Below are 26,644 nucleotides of genomic sequence, written 5' to 3'. Positions count from 1 at the left end.
AACCTGGACACACACATCTATACCTTAGGCCATTCCGAGCCCGTAATTTCCAGAAGTTATCTCATCCTGTGAGAAGCCGCCATTTTACCAATGATTTCCAATGTTGCAGAAATGGGAAAATAAAAATTTAAATACAACTTTTCTGTCAACAAAGGTTTGCGTCAGCCTTTGAAAATAGGCTATAGCAGCTAATATAGACACATCATGTATTATATCAGGATTACTTATATAAGGCTTTTAATGTTTTGCGGCTCCAGACATGATTTTTTTTGTTGTATTTTTGGCCCCATGTGGCTCTTTCAACATTTTGGGTTGCCGACCCCGACCTAAATCCTTGTCCTATTATACACATGTAAAACCTTCCGTTTTGTAAGTGTGAATGAGACCCCTTTGAATGGCGCCGAATCAACAACATTCACGTGAGGACGCCGACATTACCTCAATCCTCCTTGAAACAAGGCCATCGGGCTGCTAAAGAGGGCAGTCCAGCTTGAAAGGCTTAGTCAAGTAGTGTGCGTGCAGTGTGCATGGCCGCACAAATGTGCTTCGTCTGTCTGCAGCAGAAAACTTCCTCAGCTGATGTAAATTATGAATTGGACGTAATGCAGCGATTAAACCTGCTGCGCCTCGATTGTGTTAAGTAATGTTTGTGAGGGCCGACACTTTTTTTTTTTTTACCTGCTAACCTGACCACCCTTTTAATCAACTTGAAGCCAAAAGAAATAAAGCCTTTCACGGCAGTAATCCCCAACAGCGGGTAAGAGATGCATGGGAATTTTAGTCTGACGACTTAAAAGGATGCAAGCGCCGAGGAACTTCCCCTCTGCCTGCTTCCACAAAGCCTGCTGGGAGGCACCACGGGCTTGATACATCCACCCCAACCTGCATGGCCGCTCAGTGGGGAAGCACCATCACACGCTTCCCTTGAGCTGGTCTGCTTGGACTGTTTGATCTCACTGTGGAAGCAAGTGGCTGAAGCCTGGCAGGCAAAGAGAGTGCTGGACAGAGAGGAGCTCTTGATGCACGGGGTTGAAGAGGTGGAGTCAGCTTCAGTTGAGAGGCTTAATAAGTGTATTAACATCAGTGGCTCCCCCAGGACCCTTTGTGGGTGAGGAACATGGAGAGTTGGACTTCAAATCTGCCTTCTCTCACTTGCATCCACTCTCACTCTTCTTTCCTACTTTGTTATTGTGTATAACATAGTACTGTACTGCAATAGCTGTCCTTACCTGTGTCTGTGTCCCTATTCATGACGGTCCTCTTTGTCGCCTGAATTATACATCCGCAACTCTTTAATAAAAGATGGTCCCCACTTAGCTTAATGGACAGACTTAACTGGGTGAGAGGCGTGCAAGTTTCTATTGGTCGCAATAGATGCTTTATATGTTGTAAGGAGGCCTTGGGTCGGAGCAGTTAACAGAGGTCAGCCTGGGTTAACTGGACCCTCAAGGGTGTGGGGGTGGAAGAGGTGGAAGTTTCCACACCAGGCTTGGGTTCAAGTTACCCTGGGTTTTGCATGGCTGCAAGCTCAGCATGTTTTTACCCACCGAAGACATTGTAATCTGTTTTATAGTACGTAGGGCTGGGCGATGTACAAACCCTGTTTTCCATATGATTTGGAAAATTGTGTTAGATGTAAAAATAAACAGAATAAAATGATTTGCAAATCATTCTCAACCTATATTCAGTTGAATATGCGACAAAAACAGCATATTTGATGTTAAAAAAAAAAATTGTTGTGCAAATATTCATTGACTTTGGAATTTGATGCCAGCAACACGTGACAAAGAAGTTGGGTAAGGTGGCAATAAATACTGATAAAGTTGAGGAATTCTCATCAAACACTAATTTGGAGCATCCCACTGGTGTGCAGGCTTATTGGGAACAGGTGGGTGCCCTGATTGGGTATACTAACAGCTTCCCAAAAAATATTCAGTCTTTCACAAGGATGGGGCGAGGTACACCCCTTTGTCCACAAGTGCGTGAGCAAATAGTCAAACAGTTTAAGAACAATGTTTCTCAAAGTCCAATTGCAAGAAATTTAGGGATTTCAACATCTACTGTCCATTATATCATCAAAAGGTTCAGAGAATCTGGAGAAATCAGTCCACGTAAGTGGCATGACGAGAAACCAACAGTGAATGACCGTGACCTTCGATCCCTCAGACGGCACTGTATCAAAAACCGATATCAATCTCTAAAGGATATCACCACATGGGCTCAAGAACAGTTCAGAAAACCACTGTCACTAAATACAGTTTGTCGCTACATCTGTAAGTGCAAGTTAAAGCTGTACTATGCAAAGCGAAAACCATTTAACATCCAGAAACCCCGCCGGCTTCTCTGGGCCCGAGATCATCTAAGATGGACTGACGCAAAAGTGAAAAAGTTTTGTCCACATTTCAAAATGTTTTTGGAAATATTCGACGTGTCATCTGGACCAAAGGGGAAGCGAGCCATCCAGACTGTTATCAATGCAAAGTTCAAAAGCCAACCTCTGTGATAGTATGGGGGTGCATTAGTGCCCAAGGCATGGGTAACTTACACATCTGTGAATGCACCAGTAATGCTGAAAGGTACATACAGGTTTTGAAACAACATATGCTGCCATCTAAGCACCGTCCTTTTCATGGACGCCCCTGCTTATTTCAGCAAGACAATGCCAAGCCACATACAGCACGTGTTACAACAGAGTGGCTTCGTAAAAAAAGAGTGCGGGTACTTTCCTGGCCCGCCTGCAGTCCAGACCTGTCTCCCATCGAAAATATATGTGGCGCATTATGAAGTGTAAAACACGACAGCGGAGACCCCGGACTGTTGAACGACTGAGGCTCTACATAAAACAAGAATCAAAAACCGACGACATAGTGTAAAGGATATCACCACATGGGCTCAGGAACACTTCATTAAACCACTGTCAGTAACTACAGTTCGTCGCTACATCTGTGTGTGCAAGTTAAAACTCTACTATGCAAAGCCAAACCCATTTATCAACAATATCCTGAAACGCCGCCGGCTTGGCTGGGCCCGAGCTCACCTAAGATGGACTGATGCAAAGTCGAAAGGTGTTCTGTGGTCTGGCAAGTCCACATTTCAAATTATATTTGGAAACAGAGGACGTGGTGTCCCCCAGAACAAAGAGGAAAAAAAACATTCGGATTGTTATTGGCGCCAAGTTCGAAAGCCAGCATCTGTGATGGTATGGGGGTGTATTAGTGGCCAAGGCATGGGTAACTTACACATCTGTGAAGGCACCATTAATGCTGAAAAGTCCATACAGGTTTTGGAACAACATATGTTGTCATCCAAGCAACGTTATCATGGACGCCCCTGCTTATTTCAGCAAGACAAGTGTTACAACAGCGTGGCTTCGTGAAAAAAGAGTGCAGGTACTTTCCTGGCCCGCCTGCAGTCCAGTTCTGTCTCCCATCGAAAATGTGTGGCGCATTATGAAGCATAAAATACGCCAGCGGAGACCCCGTACTGTTAACGACTGAAGCTCTACATAAAACAAGAATGGGAAATAATTCCACTTTCAAAGTTTTAACAATTAGTTTCCTCAGTCCCCAAATGTTTATTGAGTGTTGTTAAAAGAAAAGGTGATGTAACAGTGATGAACATGTCCTTTCCCAACTACTTTGGCACGTGTTGCAGCCATGAAATTCTAAGTAAATTATTATTTGCAAAAAAAAAAATAAAGTTTATGAGTTTTAACATCAAATATCTTGTCTTTGTAATGCATTTAATTTAATATGGGTTGAAAAGGATTTACAAATCATTGTATTCCGTTTATATTTACATCTAACACAATTTCCCAACTCATATGGAAACGGGGTTTGTAGTTTGCTGAGCTCCGCACAAGGATCTGGGATCGAGGGTAATGCAAACTCCTTCAGGAAAGCAAAAAATAATGAACCAAAAAGGATCGCCAGGCAGGATTTCATAGATGTGACGTAGTGTCGAAGCGTCTGTTTGATTCAAACAACAATGGCGGCACGCAGCAAGGAGTCGACTACTCACATTGATTCTGCTATTGCAACTGTTTTGCGACGTTGATCGCCTACTGACATTGCTGCGTTGTCTCAGTAAAAGTTCTCTAACTTTTCACTCCGTCATTATCCAATATGTTGGCTGTTCTATATCACGAGTTATTTCGATGTGAGTGATTGAAGTAGCACGTCATTCACGATAACGGAAAATAACCCCAATTGGAACATCCCTATCTCTAACTCAAAAACAACATATGTGTAAAATAGTTGTTTTTATGAGTTTTAAAAAAATAAATTGAAACATTTGTGAAAGTGTACTCCTGTGGAAAGAATGTCTTAACATTTTTATTCAAGTTCAAACGGTTGATATTTATATACTGGTTGAAAATAGCCCTGTGCAAATAGTACATATTTAACTCTGCCTTTTTATAAAAGAATTGAAATGGACAATGGTTGTAAATCTGAACTGGAGTTGTCCAAATCCAAACAATGCCTAACACTGGTCCCCACTAGCTTTATACTTTTAGGTTGGATGTACAGTATGACACAATCATGATCCATATCTTTTTGCCTTTAAAAGAAGGAAATAAATGACACCCAAACACATCCTTGATAAATTGTACCACCGGAAACGTTGATTAAGTGATTGATTGAAACTTTTATTAGTACATTGTTCAGTACAGTACATATTCCGGTAAAATTGACCACTAAATGGTAATACCCGAATAAGTTTTTCAAGTTGTTTAAGTCGGGGTTCACATAAATCAATTCATGGTACAAATATAGTATATACGTAGAGACCATGCCTAGTAAACTGGCGGCCCAACAGTCAGATTTGAATCTGGGGCCACCAGTTGAAAAGCACTAGTCTGTTTTCTTTTCGTATTTTTTATGTGTTTTTTTTATGTACAATAGGTGCATCAGCGCATTTTCACTACAACATTTTTAACGATTTTTGCAGCAGATCCCTGAAGACACAGACACACTCATTGACTAAGGTTTTTGCAGTGGACCTTTAAAAACAGCAGTCATAAAGAGGATCGTTGCCTAGCATAATCATATTGCTTCAGTTTATAGCTTTATGTGTGACTTTATTAGCCGTTTGGCAAAAATGTCAAGGTATTGCATAGCCTTGCGTTGACACTACATACAAGGAATGATAATAGAAAGGAGAAGTCTGACCCCCCTGGTCCTTGGCTTTCGGAAAACATAGTTGAATAGCCACGGCATAGCTCATTACACAGCAAATACAAAACCAATTTCTACAGAAAACGGTAAAGGGGTGGCACATGGACTGAGGAAAAAACCATAACATTTTGATGAGAATCTGGACAAAGGATCCAATGCAGAAAGCGATCGAATCATCAACCTTCCAGAACTATAATGGTGTCGACAGTATGTTCGTCATGCTTCATGAAGCCGGAAGTAGCCTTCTGGCTTTTAAACAGACGAACAAACGCATAAATGGTCCATTGTTTGGCCTGCACTTTACATATTAGTTGTGAATGATCATATAACAACAAAGAGCTACTGTATACACACATGGTAACACAGACTGATAGTTCAATAGATCCAGTTTACAGCTGAAACATGATCTGTTTAAGATGACATGAGTCGTTGGTCAGTGTAAATGGTGACAAATGACGAGCGTGGTAAAGCTGCCATGTTTATAGCGCTGGCAGTATATCTGCTCGCACCGAGGATGAAGCCACATCAGAGACTTTAAATCACACTCTCTGCTCCTACCGGGCGGCGGGCAGGGAAAATCCGAAGGGCTTTCTTTTTTGCGTAGGCTTTACCGGAGATCGTGTCTGACGAAAACCAGCCCTCATAAGGAGGCAAGCATATCACAGAAAATTGTGTGTGAGATGATCAAATGGCTCCCTCCAGGCTACGCGCAAAGGTCAGGGATTCATGCAGGAAATTGGTGTCTGCAGAAGCACAGGCAGAAACACAGACAAGACAGAGAAGGGGGGCTTAACTTGTCCTTCATTAAATTCTAGTAACATCCCACTGTGCTCTCTTGATGACTCGGCTCGCTCCCCCAGCCATTTCTCCGGAGCTAACATAGCCTCATGCTATCCACTCGTTTTTGCTTGTCGTCTGAATTACCAGTGACAGTCAAGACAAATGTGTCTGTCTTTGCCTTTCTCTGCGCTCACTCTGCCCAAATTTTACCGCTAAGGAGCCCCTTGACACTGCACATCAGACAGTGGAGTCAAATGTGGGTCATCAGTCATCATTAGCGCTCACGAGCAGGGGAGCCGTCCGCAAAGGTATCCTGGTTTTAGCTGCTCTGCGGTAAATGTGCTGCCAAGATGGTTTGCTCCTAAAACCTGGGTTTATAAAGTCCTGCTTACAACAAGCATCACAGGGATTGTCCATTTTAGGATTGTGACAGATTTTGAACTAATCTGTTATATTCAGTTAGCAACAGTAGTGGTGATGTACTAGCTTTTTAATGATCCAACAAGTTTGAGTAAGCTGGCGTTACTGTCAAAGCCAAACTTGTCTATAGCCCTGTCTACATTAAGCCGGATACCTCCTTAAACGAGTAATTATTTAGCCTAAGCACCGTGTCAGCTACACTGAACCATCGTTTAAGGTTCCCCTCATTGGATATTTTTTTACCCGGGTGAGTGCGCCGTGTATTTTTTGAATCTCCGGCTCTTAGCTTTGTGTAGCCTTGTATGGACTCATCGATCATTTACAAACTGAGTTCGGAGAGGAGGTGATGCCAGAAAGAACGCGCCCCACACAGGAAGTGACGTCAGAAACTGAACTGTGCAATCTACTGATAAAAGTTTAAATCAATCACTGACAGTGTGTTTGAATGTATGTCTGTAGGGCGGCTGCATTGGAGGACGGTTCAGCTTGTTCTTTTTTGGACTTTGTTGTTAAATAGAAAGTTGATCCATCACTCCTTAACTTTGTTTGATATACAGTACTGTACAACACTTTATATTGTAGTCAAAGCGTACAAACATTTACTAAAAGATTGACTTTTGTCAAGGCTGGAAGTCATTATTCATTTATCATTTTTCCTAGAGAGAAATTTGCTTCAGTATACATAGTTTTGTGTTTACGAACACTGTGCAAGAACCAATTAAGTACTTAAGTCTGTGTAAATTTGTTAATTTTTGTCCTCCTATCTTAAATATGGCATTAATCTATAATGTTGGATGAGTACAGCCTTACAGTTTACAGTATGTGTAGTAGCCCTTCTTGGAGACACACACAGCTCATTAGCATTAAAGCTACAGACACGGAAAAAAAACAAAAAACATCCACCCATCCATTTCCTACCGCTTGTCTCTTTCTAGGCCAATTTAGTGTTGCCAATCAAAACATGTTTAAACTAAATACCAGCATCAAAGTTAGTATTTGGGTAATACACCATTGAGGGAACTCTGACACTAGAAAATTGTTGGAAAATACTTAAACTGTCATTAGCTGTTTTTATAATTAAATGCTTCAAGTAACCCCTCAATTTTCTACAAATTTCTGTGTTTTCGTATAAATGTGTACAGATTGTTTGCATGTCCAGTCATGCTCTGAATGGGCTACATTTTTGATGAAATGACTAATAATCATGTAGTATTTTGTAAACTGTTTCTTTGCGATCAAAGAAAATGCAGAGGTGCTTTTTGATTCCTCCCAACTTACTCTGCTGACATTAAAACAGGAGTTGAGAAAAACCAGAGAGAGAGCCTGAATCACATCACATTTAAATTAATTACTGTATATCAAATACCTATTTCTAAAGTCCAACACGTGTGTAGCAGCCCCTTGCCTTGGTTGATGTTGTACTGTGGTAACCCCCAGAGGGCATCCTCCGGCATCCCTGAGCACTGAAACAAAGTAGTGACAACATAATAGCATGTTCACTGCAGCTTTTTGTCCACACCCTGGCAAATACCTCCACTTGCACGCGCAATAATACGCTTTTCGCTAAGACCCTGAGATAATTTATGAAGAGAACTGTTGTCATTTAGGGCTTCAGGTAGGAATGCGTGTCGGCCTGCCGAAGCTTGAGGGCTGAAGTAAATACCTTCTTGTCGTCCGTTAGAATCATTGGCAAACACGCGGCGACAAACTTTTCCTTTATGAGAAAAGACTCGGCGAGGCACATTATTTAGCATCGTTGCACACACTGTCGTCGCGAGTCACGCACACTCTGCACTCCCGACCTCTCCCCCATTTCCACTGTCATGCCCCTGCTCTGAAGTGGAGAAGATCAAACCCTCGTAATCTATTCCCCTGTGATTGACTATTGTGCTGTCCACAGAGAGCGTGAGCGGGGGCCGGGGAGGAGCGAGGGAGAGAAACATGGGTGGGAAATGGGTCCTTTAACATGACAAAGCCTAGTCCCTGGTGATCCTGGATCGTCCTCCATGAGCTTCTTAGATGCCCTCTTCTCCTGGTCCACTTCAGACCTCTCATGCAAATATATATTTATGACCTCCTCCCTTGCACTGTTGAATATGCGCTTAAGGACGGAGGAGGGTCTTCAATGCCGCCAGTCACATCGGATTAGCGAGTAACAATGTGCAGATAACCTCTGTTGGATTGAGTGGCGAGCAAACACTCCAGCAGGAGCATTCAAGAAGGCCTCCAAACACAGAGAGGCACTGTGACACCCGACCCAATAAAGATAGATAGGCCTGGTTAATGTGTACGGATGTCATTTGTCTGAATTGTATACAACATGCTTTCTCTGCTCTTTCTTTCTTTTTTGCTGCAAAGCGTCACACTCGAACAGTCAATTGGATTTGTTTAATGTTCTACAAAGACATGTTTCTAAATGTGCTTGCTTGGTTTGTTTTAAGTTTAAAATATTTCTCATTTTAACCTTGCTAGCAAACATAGAACAATGGGGTCCAAACACAACTCCCTTTTAAAGGCCTACTGAATCGAGATTTTTTTTATTTAAACGGGAATAGCAGGTCCATTTTATGTGTCATACTTAATCATTTCGCGATATTGTCATATTTTTGCTGAAAGGATTTAGTAGAGAACATCGACGATAAAGTTCGCAACTTTTGGTCGCTAATAAAAAAGCCCTGTTTTTACCGGAAGTATGTGTGCGTGACGTCACGAGTTGCAGGGCTCCACACATATTCACATCGTTTATAATGGGAGCCACCAGCACTAAGAGCAATTCGGACCGAGAAAGCGACAATTTCCCCATTAATTCGAGCGATGATGAAAGATTCGTGAATTAGGATATTGAGAGTGAAGTACTAGAAGAAGAAAAAAGCGACGGCTCCGGGCGGCGGCAGTGTAAGCGTTTCAGATGTAATTAGACACATTTACTAGGATAATTCTGTCAAATCCCTTATCTGTTTATTGTTTTAATAGTGTTTTAGTGAGATTGTAAAGGCATACCTCGAGGTCGGATGGCTTCGGTGAACACGCAGTGTCTCAGAGAGAAGCCAAGCCCACAGCTGCCTTTTTAGACAGCTGCTGCAGGATGACAAATAATCCAATGATGTCTCCGGTAAGATATATTTATCACAATTTTCCCATCCAAAAACATGCTGGTTGACGTAGAGAAAACATGTTTGCTTGACCGCTCTGCTTCACAACAAACAAAGAAACACAGACTGTGTCTCGGTGCTAAAGACAGCTGCAATCCACCGCTTTCCACCAACAGCATTGTTCTTTATGGTCTCCATTATTAAATGAACAAATTGCAAAAGATTCAGCAACACAGATGTCCAGTGGTGCAGCTAGTGGTGCAGCGCTAATATTTCCTCACAGTCCGTGACGTCACGCGCACGCGTCATCATTCCGCAATGTTTTCAAAAAGAAACTCGCGGGAAATTTAAAATTGCAATTTAGTAAACTAAAAAGGCCGTACTGGCATGTGTTGCAATGTTAATATTTCATCATTGATATAAAAACTATCAGACTGCCTGGTCGGTAGTAGTGCGTTTCAGTAGGCCTTTAAGTCCTCTTCTTCTTACCAGTAGTGTCCCTCTTGGTTAAATTGTAGGTCCTCTTTTTCTCCCCATTTGTTATTCAACTAGTAGTACACTAGTTCAGTTAAAAAAACTTGCGAAAGACTCACATTTTTGCTGTGGATTCTTAAAACCTCTGAGTGCAGTCATAGACATAATCTTTTACTATTTTTTTTAGAAGGTCCTTAAAAACAATAGCTCGCTCCTGTCGTTGGCAAAATGGTTAGACCAAAAATCAAATGTCTATTCTATAGGGCATTGATCCTCTAGAATAAAAAAAAAATATTACTAATAGTGAAAGACGAAAGTTTTCTGGAAATGTGGCACCTAAAACAATTTAATTGAACATCCCTGCTTGAAAGCCATATTTCCAAACCAAAAATATTACTAGTAATGTAGAAGGTGTATAGTATGTATAGTAAGTGACCTTGCTCTCGGGAGAATAAAATACAGTTAAGACTTCCATAACAAATTTATAAACAAATTTTCTTTTTTATTAATACTGACTGTGTTTACGCTCTCACTGTGAGAACTCAAATATATTTAATTGGCCTTTGACACAGCCTGCAGGTTGGAAAACAATGTTTTTATTGCACCTTCAATGAAGTATCCTGGGCTTACAGACCTTACAAATAAGGGTGATTTCTAAAAGGCATTTTTTCTATGGATTTTGACTAGGGACATAATAATCGGCCGCTGATTAGTTTGTCATCACCATAATGCCTTTTATTGCCAATCACAAATTCAGATCCCCTCTGATACTTTATTCCCACGGCTGACAAGCTATCAGCTGATTATGTATTTCCATACACAATATGGAGTTTCTCCCCTAAATTGATCATTATTTCCTCCATTAAGGCGAATAAACAACATTTCTTAGTATTACAAAGGGGACCTATGGTTCATTGTGCTTGTGTGACTTATAAATGTTTTTATGAAATTGGCTACTCATCTCAGACAATGCCAAAGCGTCAGATCATAAGGTTCATGCGTTTTGACGTAAGCTTGCACCACGTTTTGATGGCTTTTTTTGTTGTCACGTCACCGCAAGATGGAAGCAATTATTCAGACATGAAGTCAAGCTCTCTGGAGAGGATATACTTATATGTTTGAATATATATTTCACAGTGTACTTATTCAAAAGATAAATGATGTTACTTTTGGAGAGGGCTTGGATGGTTTCATTTGCAATCTGGGAATGCCTCCAGAATCAAACATCTTGCAGACAGACTAAGAAAACCGGTTTAGAAGTACCGGTAAGTGTGGAGCAAAATGCACGCTAACCATATACCAAAGCATATACGTCTAGACAACAGGGAAGTGGCTTGAATGTAGATTAAAATCATCAAAGATCCGCTTTGAGTAACATCGGAGGATGAGGCTAACCATGTTACACACAGTGAGCAAGCCAGAAACAGGCATGTTAGTAACTAAGATTGTTAAGATAGCTTGAAACAATAGAATAAATACGAAAACTTACTTTTGATCTAACAATTGTATGTTAAAATAAAGAGAATAAAGAACATGTTTAAATATTATGTTGATATTGTTAAACTGTCAAAACCACTCACCATAAATAAATTGAACAATACACAGTTATTACGGCCCTGCGATAAGGTGGCGACTTGTCCAGGGTGTACCCCCGCCTACCGCTTATTCCCCGAAGGGAACAAGTGGTTCCATCCATCCATTTTCTACCGCTTGTCCCTTTTGGGGTCGCGGGGGGTCCCTGGAGCTTATCTCAGCTGCATTAGGGTTGAAGGTGGAGTACACCCTGGACAAGTCACCACCTCATCGCAGGGCCAACAGAGATAGACAAACAACATTCACACTCACATTCACACACTAGGGCCAATTTAATGTTGCCAATCAACCTATCCCAAGGTGCATGTTTTTGGAGGTTGGAGGAAGCCGAAGTACCCGGAAGGAACCCAGGCAGTCACAGGGAGAACATGCAAACTCCACACAGAAGGATCCCGAGCCTGGGATTGAACCCAAGACTGCTCAGGACCTTCGTATTGTGAGGCAGATGTATTAACACCTCTGCCACAGTACAGTTATTACCCATAATCGATATTGGTATAGGCTGATCTCAGTCATGGATGATCGGAATCGGTAGCCAAAACTCTGATGGGAAATTTTGACCCCTCGTCAGCATGCAAATTTATGTTTTTGACCTTAAAATCAGAGCTTTTGGAAAATGATTTTGTAGATTTTACAAAAATCCGGCTTTAGAGTCAGTTTGAAAGTGTAAAACTGATCGTTTCGGTTTCTGTCATAATAATTGTGTCACTTTAAGAACAGAACATGAAGTTATTGAAATACAGGTGTATGCTTATAACACCCAGGGGCAACTAAAAAACTGTCAGAGTTGACTTATTAATGCACATTAATCCATGATTGTTATTATTTATCCGAATAAAGCATTTTAACGCAATTAACCTATCTGCGGCGTATCAAATACAATTCAAATAGATTTAAAAAGAACGCGCCACAGCCATCCTCATAGCTGGCTGTATCATAACCTGCTATTTCAGATACAACACATGTCAGACGGCAACATAACAATGGTGAGCGACGGTTTTGGATAAGGCCTGGAAGAACGGCATCCTGGTGGGATATGTTTGTCACCTAGTGTGTTGTGCCAGAGGAACGGCAAGAGAACTTTCCAATGTCCATGTCATCTGCGATTCTACTTGGCAAAAAACTTTGTCCATTCGTCAAAGGGGAGACCATGAGAATGCGGGCTCCCGTGGACAAGGGAGTACTATGAAAAACAGTGAATGCATTTGGACTTCAAAGCAGACTATCAGTTATGGTCCGCCATGTATGTCGAGCGATTACTCAACGTCTAGTTTTGTACTCCATAACTATTGTGAAGCCATGAAGTGGTTGCGGCCGTCAAGTACGACCGCCAATTTCAATCTACAAGCACAGTGTCCTGACCAGATATCTAGATCCCTAGATCGATTGTTGTAAAATGTTCTTTATCACATTGTTTACTTTCACACGTCCATTAAAGATGATTCATGTATGATGGCTCAGGTGTGATTCACTACAATAGTCTAACTGATGCTAAGGCAAGCAAAGTTTACTGTTAAAAGAAATGTTGCAATAGTCTACATTGAAACACAGGTAGGAATACACTTCCAGGTCAGAGGTGACTATGACATGCACATTTTTTTCGCGCATGCATACTAGGTTGTGTTGCACCTGTGAGGGGGGGGTCTTAAACGGTGTGTGTGTGTGTGTGTGTGTGTGTGCGTGTGTGTGTGTGTGTGTGTGTGTGTGTGTGTGTGTGTGTGTGTGTGTGTGTGTGGACAAAGATAAGGTTAGGTGGGATATTGCCTGGATAACCTTAGTCTGCTCGGGTTGAGTCTTTAGTGTTTTTATGTGGATAGAGATGTTTTGACCGCAGGAGTTTTAAAAATGTGCGTTTAAAAAAATACATACAGTGGGGCAAAAAAGTATTTAGTCAGCCACCGATTGTGCAAGTTCTCCCACTTAAAATGATCACAGAGGTCTGTAATTTTCATCATAGGTACACTTCAACTGTGAGAGACAGAATGTGAAAAACAAAATCCAGGAATTCACATTGTAGGAATTTTAAAGAATGTATTTGTAAATTATGGTGGAAAATAAGTATTTGGTCAACCATTCAAAGCTCTCACTGATGGAAGGAGGTTTTGGCTCAAAATCTCACGATACATGGCCCCTTTCATTCTTTCCTTGACACGGATCAATCGTCCTGTCCCCTTAGCAGAAAAACAGCCCCTAAGCATGATGTTTCCACCCCCATGCTTCACAGTAGGTATGGTGTTCTTGGGATGCAACTCAGTATTCTTCTTCCTCCAAACACGACCAGTTGAGTTTATTCCAAAAAGTTCTATTTTGGTTTCATCTGACCACATGACATTCTCCCAATCCTCTGCTGTATCATCCGTGTATCCATTTTGGTATAAACTCAACTCGTCGTGTTTGGAGGATGAAGAATACTGAGTTGAATCCCAAGAACACCACACCTACTGTGAAGCATGGGAGTGGAAACATCATGCTTTGGGGCTGTTTTGATCCGTGTTAAGGAAAGAATGAATGGGGCCATGTATCGTGATATTTGGAGCCAAAACCTCCTTCCATCAGTGAGAGCTTTGAATGGTTGACCAAATACTTATTTTCCACCATCATTTACAAATAAATACTTTAAAATTCCTACAAGGTGAATTCCTGGATTTTGTTTTTCACATTCTGACTCTCACAGTTGAAGTGTACCTCTGTCATCATTTTAAGTGGGAGAACTAGTAAAATCGGTTGTTGACCAAATACTTTTTTGCCCCACTGTATCTATGTTCATGTGACGTGGCTTGAAACCGCTGCAATAGAATACAGTGGAATTTCTCAAATGGAAGACAACCTGTTCCAGGAAGCTGGTTGACCTCCACTTAATTCTCAAGCGATTACCCCTTAGAAAATCTTAAAAATGGAAATAATCTGTTCCAAGGTCAAACTGTAACCATCGTAAAACCTTTTGATTGTACCACAGTTAATATTCAGACATAAAACCAACACTCAATAGTCGTAAGTTTTACGACAAAGGTGTAATGAGGCACACTGGCGGCGCATTCTTATCTGTCACGCAAGCATAAAAAAGAAGTTAACCACACTATAAAAAACAATTAAGTATTGCTCCACTGTTGACTACAGGACTTCTTCATTTATTCTTTTAAATTTTTTTTGTGTGTTTTTTGTTGAGGGAATAAGTGTTGCAAAAAGTCAAAGAAAAGTGAAACAGCCCAAACTTGAAGAGTATTCTGATATGATGTTTGTCTTAGAAATGTTGATTGAATTACAAAATATAAACAAAGGCTTCCATTGTATTAGACAAAGGGATGGTACCGAAACCTGGTTCCATCATGGCACCAATCCAAAGGTCCTTTTTTTTTTTTTTTTTTTTTTACAGCTTTTTTGTACTAATCTTGAAACGTTAACAGCAGTATGGCGTGTCTAACAACAGGAGACAGAAAGATCATCTGGGCTACGATACCATGATCGATGATGTAAACGGGATCAATGATGTGAACGGGATCGATGATGTAAATGGGAAAAACTTACTTTTTTTTTTTACAGCTTTTTTTTTTCCTATCTTGAAACATTAACACCAGTCTGCCATGTCTAAAAGCATGTAAACATCAGGAGACAGAAAGATCATCCGGGCTTCGATACCATGATCGATGATGTAGACGGGATCGATGATGTAAACGGGAAAAAAAGTACTTTTTTTTACAGCTTTTTTTTTTTCCCTATCTTAAAATGTTAACAGCAGTCTGGCGTGTCTAACAGCATGAAAACACCAGTAGACAGAAAGGTCATCTGGGCTTCGATACCATGATCAAGATCAATACATCTCTAATTTAAATTGTTATTAAGTTCAATTTTTATGTCACAAAGTTGTGCAAAAATGTTAGCATTTTTAAAAAACATCAGAAGTGTCATTTTGGGTACCGCATAAGCACTGACAGTTTAAAAAAAAAAGGTTAAAATGTAAACGTATCCATCCCCAATTAGACAGGTTTTTTTTTTCCTCATACGAATGTTATCGCAGAGGCACACACATATATTTCTATAATTAACCAAAGCAGCACGCTCTAAAAGAGAGGTTTAATGTTTCATGAAGCCATTTTCACAGTCAGAGCTGTAACATTAAAAGTGTGTCATAAAAGGAAGGCAGCAGTTTCACTTGTATAGTGCACGTGTGCGTGTGTCTTTGCGTTATGATCCAGGGACAACCTTGAGCTTGACTTATGTGTCAGCTGCAAGTCACTGCAGAACACCGGATTATTTCATTGACAAAGGGAGGTTACACACTGGTTACGCCATTTCCCTTGCTTACTGTGAGCGAAGTGTGTGTGTCACACAGCAAACATGTCAGCGTGCACAGCTTTGTTTGGGGTGGGGGGCAGCTTTCTTTTGAAATGTTTTGCTTTGCATAGAGCTCTTCTGAAGCCTCTCTCGACTTTCTGTCATTAGCTCCACTCTCTTATCCTCCCCGCTTTGTCTTTTAATACCGCTATTGGAACTCTGTGGCGCTCACCAGGTGGAGCAACCATTTAAAGCAGGGGTGTCAAACACATTTTTAGCTCAGGGGCCACATTAAGGAAAATCTATTCCCAAGTGGGCCTGACTGGTAAAATCATTGCATGATTACTTAAAAAAAAAGAACAACTTCAGATTGTTTTCTTTTTTAAAAATAGAACAAGCACAACATGAAAATATACAAATTACAATGTTGGTGTTTGCTTGTTTTTTTTACTTACATGTTGCAGTTATTCTATCAGTGTTCTATCTTCCTTTGTCGTTATTTGTGCTTTTTGATTAATAGATGTATTAATGTTAATCAGTGAAATAGGTGGAATTGAGTCTGAAAGAGTTTTAAAATGCTCCCATTGGTGCTTATTTTTAACCTGTAATATGAAATATTATTATTATTTGTATTAATATTATTTACCAATTTTCCTCAACTGATGTACAGACATCATATAGTTTATTCTGTACATATGTAGCATCATCTACACCAAAACTTGGGCCTTTTTCATTAATCACACATGAAGTTGAAAGGGTGTACAAATTATTTCAGCATATTTATGTGTGCCCAGATCATGTGTCCCCAGTCCTCTACCCTAACGAGGCACATAGCTCCGCCCCTCTATCGACAGAGGACACAAATGATTGCTATTGTGACATTCAGTGGACACATTTAAAACAGCACTTTCTTTCCTGATCCGGCCCACGGCCTGTACGTTTGACAACCTTAATTTAAAGGGTTGCATAGTGGAATATGTCATGTTGTTTTGGCATGCTGGGAATATCGGTATAACGAAGGTTGATTGCATCCATAAAACGCACTTTGCAGCTACAGCAAACTTGTGGGCAAACTTGTATTTATTGGGAAATTCAGAGATTATTGGAAGTCACGTCTTGCTGAGTTCACGCCCTGTTTGTCGTTGTGCGTTTTCAGTGTATATTACAAACCCCGTTTCCATTTGTGTTAGATGTAAATATAAACAGAATACAATGATTTGCAAATAGTTTTCAACCCATATTCAGTTGAATATGCTACAAAGACAACATATTTGATGTTAAAACTGATAAACATTTTTTTTCACAAATAATCATTAACTTTAGAATTTCATGCCAGCAACACGTGACAAAGACGTTGGGAAAGGTGGCAATAAATACTGATAAAGTTGAGGAATGCTCATCAAACACTTATTTGGAATATCCCACAGGTGTGCAGGCTAATTGGGAACAGGTGGGTGCCATGATTGGTTATAAAAACAGCTTCCATGAAATGCTAAGTAATTCACAAACAAGGATGGGGCGAGGGTCATTAATTTGTAAGCAAATTGTCGAACAGTTTCAGAAGAACATTTCTCAACGAGCTATTGCAAGGAATTTAGGGATTTTACCATCTACGGTCCGTAAAATCATCAAAACTCTGGAGAAATCACTGCTTGTAAGCGATGATATTACGGACCTTTGATCCCTCAGGCTGTACTGCATCAAAAACCGACATCAGTGTGTAAAGAATATCACCACATGGGCTCAGGAACACTTCATAAAACCACTGTCAGTAACTACAGTTGGTCGCTACATCTGTAAGTGCAAGTTAAAATTCTACTATGCAAAGCGAAAGCCATTTATCAACAACACAAAGGAACGCCGCCGGCTTCGCTGGGCCCGAGCTCATCTAAGATGGACTGATGCAAAGTGGAAAAGTGTTCTGTGGTCTAACGAGTCTACATTTCAAATTATATTTGGAAACCTTGGACGTGGTGTCCTCCGGAACAAAGAGGAAAATAACCATCCGGATTGTTATAGGCGCAAAGTTCAAAAGCCTGCATCTGTGATGGTATGGGGGTGTATTAGTGGCCAAGGTATGGGTAACTTACACATCTGTGAAGGCACCATTAATGCTGAAAGATACATACAGGTTTTGGAGCAACATATGTTGTCATCCAAACAACGTTATCATGGACGCCCCTGCTTATTTCAGCAAAACAATGCCAAACCACGTGTTACAACAGCCTGGATTCATAGTAAAAGAGTGCGGGTACGTTCCTTGCCTGCCTGCAGTCCAGACCTGTCTCCCATCGAAAATGTGTGGCGCATTATGAAGCATAAAATACGACAACAAGACCCCGGACTGTTGAACAACTTAAGCTGTACATCAAGCAAGAATGGTAAAGAATTCCACTTTCAAAGCTTCAACAAATTGTTTCTTCAGTTCCCAAATGTTTATTGAGTGTTGTTAAAAGAAAATGTGATGCAACACAGTGGTGAACATGCCCTTTCCTGACTACTTTGGCACGTGTGGCAGCCATGAAATTCTAAATTAATTATTATTTGCAAAAAAAATAAAGTTTGAGTTTGAACATCAAATATCTTTTCTTTGTAGCATATTCAAACGAATATGGGTTGAAAAGGATTTGCAAATCATTGTATTCCGTTTATATTTATATCTAACACAATTTCCCAACTCATATGGAAACGGGGTTTGTATTCCGCCTAACCAGATGATCATTTCACCCAAACTGGTTCCTGAATTATTAAATTTGTAAATTGAGGGAAATATGCAAATTCCTCTTGAATATACAGTACACGTGGTTAATCATTTGGAAATGCAGTTTGCTGAAAATGATGGAAGATGCCACTCTACATAGCAAATAACGCTGTGGTCAAAGTTGGAGTTGCCACAAAACACATTTCCATCCATCCATCTTCTTCTTCCGCTTATCCGAGGTTGGGTTGTGGGGGCAGCAGCCTAAGCGGGGAAGCCCAGACTTTCCTCTCCCCATCCACTTTGCCCAGTTCTTCCCGTCAGACCTTGAGGCGTTCCCAGGCCAGCCGGGAGACAGTCTTCCCAACGTGTCCTGTGTCTTCCCTGTGGCCTCCTACGGTTTCGGATGTGCCCTAAACACCTCCCTGTGGCAGGCGTTCGGGTGGCATCCTGACCCGAACCACCTCATCTGGCTCCTCTCGATGTGGAGGAGCAGCGGCCTTACTTTGATCTCCCCCCGGATGGCAGAGCTTCTCACCCTATCTCTAAGGGAGAGCTCCACCACCCGGCAGAAGAAACTAATTTCTGCCGCTTGTACCCGTGATCTTGTCCTTTCGGTCATTTCCCAAAGCTCATGACCAAGCTCATGAGGATGTTGAGGACGTAGATCGACCGGTAAATTGAGAGCCTTCCAGCTCAGCTCCTTTTTCACCACAACGGATCGATACAGCGTCCACATTACTGAAGAGGCTGCACCGATCCGCCTGTCGATCTCACGATCCACTCTTCCCTCACTTGTGAACAAGACTTCGAGGTAATTGAACTCCTCCACTTGGGGCAAGATTTCCTCCCCAACCTGGAGATGGCACTCCACCCTTTACTGGGCGAGAACCAAGGACTCGGACTTGGAGGGGCTGATTCTCATCCCAGTCCCCTCACTCTCTGCTGCGAACCAATCCAGTGAGAGTTGAAGATCCTGGCCAGATGAAGCCATCAGGACCAAATAATTTGCAAAAAGCAGAGACCTAATCCTGCAGCCACCAAATCAGATCCCCTCAACGCCCTGACTGCGCCTAGAAATTCTGTCCATAAAAGTTATGAACAGAATAGGTGACAAAGGGCAGCCTTGGCGGAGTCCAACCCTCACTGAAAACGTGTCCGACTTATTGCCGGCAATGCGGACCAAGCTCTGACACTGAACATACAGGAAGCGGACCGCCACAATCAGTCTACACTCCATACTCTCTGAGCACTCCCTACAGGACTTCCCGAGGGACACGGTCGAATGCCTTCTCCATGTCCACAAAACACATTCAAAACACATTTCAAGATTGTCTTTTTTATATCTTTATACTTTATTGCCATGATTTCACAAAATTACACAAAATATTGGCCTTTAACATTGCCCCATTTTTTTCAGAGGTAAACACCAATAATTATAACGAATATATAAACATTAAAAACATTTAACAAAATAATAATCATAATGGTAGTACAACAGCAGCAGCAGCAAAAAACACTCCAATCTCTATACTCTTATGCATAGATATTAGGGATGTCCCGATCCAGGTTTTTGCACTTCCGATCCGATACTGATACTGGCCTATCCGAGCATGTATTAAAGTTTAAAGTTATATAGCCTATTTAGTTGTCAGATTCATGCTGGAAAGGATTTTAGTACTCTTGATAACAACTAGCCAGCTGGATTAGGTGAGTTTGAATAATACACAATAGTTGGTATTCAAGGATAAATACAAAATATCAAAAATTATACATGACAAACATAAATGGCATCATTAAAGAGTAAACAAGTGAACAGTATAAAGTGCAAATAATGCTGTAAACATTATTTAAAAAAAGCAAAACACACAAACAACCTGAGTGGGATAAAATGTCTATAACTCAGCATCAATACTTGCTCTTGAACAAGTGTAAACTTAAAAAAAAAACATTTACACACTCCCTTCAATTGTTTGCCCCAGTAAGGAGGGGCAAACAATTGAAGTCCGATCATGATGGGGAGATTCTTTCTAACAAAGACGAGCACTTCAAGGTGCTCAGGTGTCAGCCTGCTCCTGTGTTCAAAAAAAGCTTCTCACTCTAAAGAGTCATTAAAATGTCTTACAACTTTACCACCACACTTGACTTTAATAATAATAATAATAATAATAATAATAATAATAATAATGGACTAGATTTATATCGTGCTTTTTTTATTGTTAGCTTCTCAAAGCGCTCACAGTGAAGTGGGAACCCATCATTCATTCACACCTGGTGGTGGTAAGCTACATCTGTAGCCACAGCTGCCCTGGGGTAGACTGACGGAAGCGTGGCTGACAGTTTGCGCCTACGGCCCCTCCTCCGACCACCACCAATCATTCATTCATCATTCATTCACCAGTGTGAGCGGCACCAGGGGCAAGGGTGAAGTGTCCTGCCCAAGGACACAACGGCAGCGATTTGGATGTCAATAGGTGGGAAGCGAGGCTGCAACCCTCAGGTTTCTGGCACGGCCGCTCTACCCACTACGCCATGCCGCCCCATTTATTGTGACATGTTTTACACTCCACCTCTTCATCTTTTTTGTTTTGTAGGGTAAAATAATCCCACACAGCTGACATTTTTTACCGTAACTTTTAATTCACACGGCCGTCTGAACGGTTAGAACACAGACTTGTGGATGTTTTGAAGGTGTGCTGGAAAATGCGGAACAGAACAGAGTCAACCAATAAAAATTTGGCGGGGGAGGGTCATGGCAGAAGTGCATTGTGGGTCATGGGATGCTAACTGCTATATGGTAAATGGATTGTACTTGCATAGCGCTTTTCTACCCCTTTTTAAGGAGCCCAAGGCGCTTTGACAGTATTTCCACATTTGCCCAGTCACACACACACTGACGGTGGGAGCTGCCCTGCAAGGCGCTCACCAGGACCCATCAAGAGCAAGGATGAAGTGTCTTGCCCAAGGACACAACGGACGTGACTAGGATGGTAGAAGGTGGGAATTGAACCAGTAACCCTCAGATTACTGGCACAGTCACTCTACCAACTTCGCCACGCTGTCCCCATATATATGCTATATGCTACTGCCGTAGCGATTAAAATGGATCATTTCGAAGTTGGCAGTAATTTATAAAAACTGAGAAGGGCTGAACAAAAATGGCACCGGAAAGGAAATCATGTACTGCAGATTACAAGCTGGACATAGTGAAATATGCAGCAGAAAACGACAAGAGGAAGCGGCGCATACCTTTGGAGTTGGCAGAGTTGTTTAGAATCAACATCGAGGAAGAAGATTTCATCGGATTTATCGATTAGAAGTGTCAGATTGTTCGGTAAACGTATAGCATGTTCTATATGTTATAGGTATTTGAATGACTCTTACCATAATATTTTACGTTACCATACCAGACACCTTCTCCGTTAGTTATTTATGCATCATATAACGTACACTTATTCAGCCTGTTGTTCATTATTCTTTATTAATTTTAAATTGCCTTTCATATGTCTATTCTTGGTGTTGGATTTTATTAAAAAAAAATTCCCCTAAAAATGCGACTTATACCCCAGTGCGACGTATATGTTTTTTTCCTTCTTTATTATGCATTTTCGGCCGGTGCGACGTATACTCCGGAGCGATTTATAATCCGAAAAATACGGTGTTTAAAAACTGCACCTTGTCGCTGCATTTAGTTGAGGACCCCTTCGTTCGCTTGGGGCTGTCAAATGTGTATGCAATAGCTAGAATGTGTCATCAACATGCATTATCAAGATATGCAGATAGCATTAACAGCTCTATCATTTATATTGCATATTGTCCATAATGTGCAACTGTTCTTTGCACAATACTGTATGATGTATATATTTTTGTGGACCTGGTCGTAAATACCCTTTGCTCCATGATAAAATGTGGTCCAGCGTCTGGTGCTGTGTACCTTCTCCTCTGACAACCCCACCATCGGCGCAAGCTAAATATCCGCGGTCACCCTGGGGCAAACGCCAGCTCGCGTCGCCCCCTGTCACTCAGCACGCACAAGACAGCTGCGGGATAGAGTTACACCCAATTACGCGCGCCGTTGTTGTTGTTGCCAGGAAGCTAGGACCTCCCCCCTGTGATGCTCTCTTCAGCTAAATGTAGCCTTTGTTGCCATTGCATGTTATTGTATTTAAAAATTAATTTCCCCGCTACTGCGGTTAACATGATTGCTGCACAACGTTTGGCCCCTGCAAACCTCACCTTTGCCATCTGCTCCATCTCTCGCGACCCCACATCACCCTCTGTGCTCCAGTTTATCCACACATGTTCTCAGTTGCGGTTCCATTTGCTGATAGGTGTGTTGTTATTTTAGAGGTCTGGCGGTGTGGGGAGGGGAGTTATCTCGGGGCTTTGGAGCAAGGACCGTGGACGTGATGGAAAGCAGACAAGAACATTTTAACGCACACCTCCGGCATGCAAACTGGCAAATGCACACATTAGCACCAATATGTACTTTTTTGTTGGTTGCCTAAACATCTTTGAGCCCAAGACAAACATCCCCATTTCCTGGTGGTTAGAAAAAATCCTTACCCTGCAACGCCTTGCCCTTCAGCCTCTGCGCATACCCTTCTCATCTATCACTCACGCGTGTGTTTTTCTTTCTCTCGCACTTATTTTGTGATGGTGGGAGTCATTTGGGCCCAATCTGAAGAACTATCCATCAACGTTGAGGTCTGGGTGCCTGTGTCGTCTTCAAACATGCTGCACATGCCTTTAACAACTCAAGCTGTCACATCAATTTCTGCTCCTTGATGCGAAAATGTGCAAAATGCAGTGCTTGCAAAACACACCGTCATTTCTTTCAATCATCTACCATCACGTTTTATTTGAATCTGACAGCTCCTTATACGCCTGCGCACTCATTAGATGTATAACGGACCGACTTTTTTTATTAATTTTTTTACTATAAATGCCATTCCTGTTGTTTTGTACAGGAAGCTTGTCGACTTCCATTGTTGTCTGCTTCACTCCCTACTCTTGAGAAGGTAGACTGCAAGATAAACACGCAGCGGCTTAGGTAGAGCACAGTAGAGAGGGAGAGGGGGGTTACAAGGGTCGTCAGTAATCTAACCCTAATACGCGCTCACGCAAACACAAACACTCATTTGTTGCACCACCATGACTTGCTACTAATCCTTCAAAAGGCCGGCCTTCCGTGACATTTCAGCAAAGCTGTTTTATTCCGGCATAAATAATGGGCAACACAAGAGAAAACTTAGGGTCTGTCCCCAAGGATTGTGATGTAGTTACTACTATGAGCACTATGACAACAAAAGTAAACGTCCTACTAATGCAGGCACATACACAATAATAATAATACACCATTCATCCATTTTCTACCGTTTGTCCCTGTCGGGGTCGCGAGAGTGCTAGGGCCTATCCCAACTGCACTCAGGGGAAAGGCAGGGTAGACCCTGGACAAGTCGCTACGCACTTCATACAGGGCTGGGCGATATGGACAAAAAAGTATATCGCGATATATTTTTGGGTGAAAGTATAGATATAAAGTTATTAATTTTCGAGCGATATTCAATGAAATTAAAGTGAATGACAACTGTACTGTAAACACTTTTATTAACCCAGTTAGTCAAGATGGGTATTAACAGTACAGAAAATAAATTGTTTAAGTAGCACAGAATTACATAACATAAATAAAATAGAAAACCATTATTTCTATGTAGGCTTCACGGTGGCAGAGGGGTTAGTGCGTCTGCCTCACAATACGAAGGTCCTGCAATCCTGGGTTCAACCCCAGGCTCGGGATCTTTCTGTGTGGAGTTTGCATGTTCTCCCCGTGAATGCGTGGGTTCCTTCCGGGTACTCCGGCTTCCTCCCACCTCCAAAGACATGCGCCTGGGGATAGGTTGATTGGCAACAATAAAAATTGTCCCCTAGTGTGTGAATGTGAGTGTGAATGTTGTCTGTCTATCTGTGTTGGCCCTGCGATGAGGTGGCGACTTGTCCAGGGTGTACACCGCCTTCCGCCCGATTGTAGCTGAGATAGGCGCCAGCGACCCCAAAAAAGGGAATAAGCGGTAGGAAATGTATGGATGAATGGCTATTTCTACGTAAAATACAACATACCTGTATCAAACTCGGATAAAAACAAAATACATTTGCAGGCAGACTAGCTGAGATAGGCTCCAGCGATAGCCGCGACCCCGAAAGGGACAAGCGGTAGGAAATGGATGGATGCATGGACTTTGTGATTCCTCTTCCTGGTTCGATGACCCGCCCTATCTTGCCTCTGATTGGCCTGTCTCTAACCAATCGTGACTCATCATAGTAAACAACCAACCAATCATGGTTCTAAGACGTGCAAGCACTCTTGGGTTTAGTAGCCCATGCAGGGGGAGCGGGGGAGAAGAAGGAACACAACAAATAAGCTGCAATTGGTCATTTTAACGTGAAATAAATTATATCTGTATTAAAATATTGTCTTAATTCATATTTTGTTTAAAAATATACCAATATATGTTACATATATGTATCTTATCGAGCTTCATACATTTTGTATTACCACGATGTCAAGCTCGGGCCACCAAAACAAACAAGTGCTTTATTATCTCCTCTACTATAAGCTCATCGAGAGAATGCCAAGAGTGTGCAAAGCACTAATCAGAGCAAAAAGGTGGCTATTTTCAAGAAACTGGTATATAAAACATGTTTTCAGTTATTTTAATTTTTTTTTTATTAAATACATAACTCTACATGTGTTCATTCATAGTTTTGATGCCTTCAGTGACAATTTACAATGTAAATAGTCATGAAAATAAAGCAAACACATTGAATGAGGAAGTGTGTCCACAGTTTTGGCCTGTAGTGTGTGTGTGTGTGTGTGTGTGTGGGTGTGTGTGTGTGTGTGTGTGTGTTTATATGTATAAATATGTTTTCGTGTATATATATGTTTATATGTGTATGTATGTATATATATATGTGTATGTATGTATATATATATTTAGATTATACACATTTGCTATGTTGATTCCCTCTTTTAAAAATGTAAAACATAACTAAGATATTTACATATTTTTAAAAAAAAAGCTTGTTTCAACTGAATCCATGAATCTGATTTTTTTTTTAATGCATGTAAACATTCCGTGTGCATGTAGGTGTGGAGACGGGCCCTTAAAAGTCTTGTGCATGGGGCCCAGAATTTGGTGCTACGCCCCTGCAGACAATAATGGCTTTGTGTTTGCTTTATTTCAGTGGATTTTAAATCTATACGGCTATACAATATTTAGAAGTGTATTTATTGACTTTTGTAAAATACTGGATTACTTGACTGATGCAGCCACACGCCAAATCATGGTGGAAATGTTTAGACGCTGACATCAGTTGGCGTGTTTCACCTCCTCCATCTTCTTTGCATGCGTGTTTTCACTTAGGGCTCCAGTAATTGTTCACACTTGTGTTCAAACACAAACACACTCCACTGACGCTGTCTATATCCAGCTGTCAATCTCAGCAGCGTGCAACGCCCTCGTCTCATTCACTGGCTTTTTTCTGTCTACAACCGAAGCCGAGGTGACCAGTAGCGTCTGTTATTATGACGCTCCGTTGGGAGAATGGCAGGATTTCCCAGTGAGGAAAGGAAATGCTCCCACTTCCCCCTTTGGTAATTGAAGAGTGCTGACAAAGCATCCTAGGATGTGTTTGTTTGCCTGTGTGTGTTTTTCCTCACTTGAAAACCACAACTCAAGTTAATATTTATAACCTGGTGAATGAATGATGCTCACTATGGAGGGTAATTTGTGTTTTGTTACCAATGCTTTTTTTGACACATTTCTTTTTACATTCAACTATGCTGACAATTCTATTGAATAAAAAATAATTAACAAAATATATGTTTAAAATTCAGTTTGGCAAAATTCAGCGTGTAAAAAAATCAGTGTAAAAAAAAAATCAGAGCATAATTATTTTTCACTTCAAATCTCAAGACCCACGTTCAGTGTATTAAGATTGAAGCACCTCATTGGCTGATTCTGAGGCAGGATCGATTGCTTCAGTCTTATTTTTTTTTGACACTGAATGTATGTAACTCAATTTTTTGTTGTTTGAATTTTGTGAACAATTTTTAATTTTTTCCATTAAATTGTGCT

General features: G+C 41.2%; 1 protein-coding gene across 5 annotated transcripts in view; it reads left to right on the top strand.

Annotated features, from left to right (window-relative positions):
- The window catches only part of raraa (retinoic acid receptor, alpha a), a 397,302-nt gene that overhangs the window by 314,175 nt on the left and 56,483 nt on the right, over nucleotides 1-26,644 (top strand). The window lies entirely within an intron of this gene.

Source organism: Nerophis ophidion, linkage group LG08, assembly GCF_033978795.1.
Source record: "Nerophis ophidion isolate RoL-2023_Sa linkage group LG08, RoL_Noph_v1.0, whole genome shotgun sequence".
Taxonomy (NCBI): domain Eukaryota; kingdom Metazoa; phylum Chordata; class Actinopteri; order Syngnathiformes; family Syngnathidae; genus Nerophis; species Nerophis ophidion.
This window is presented reverse-complemented; position numbering and strand designations above follow the sequence as displayed.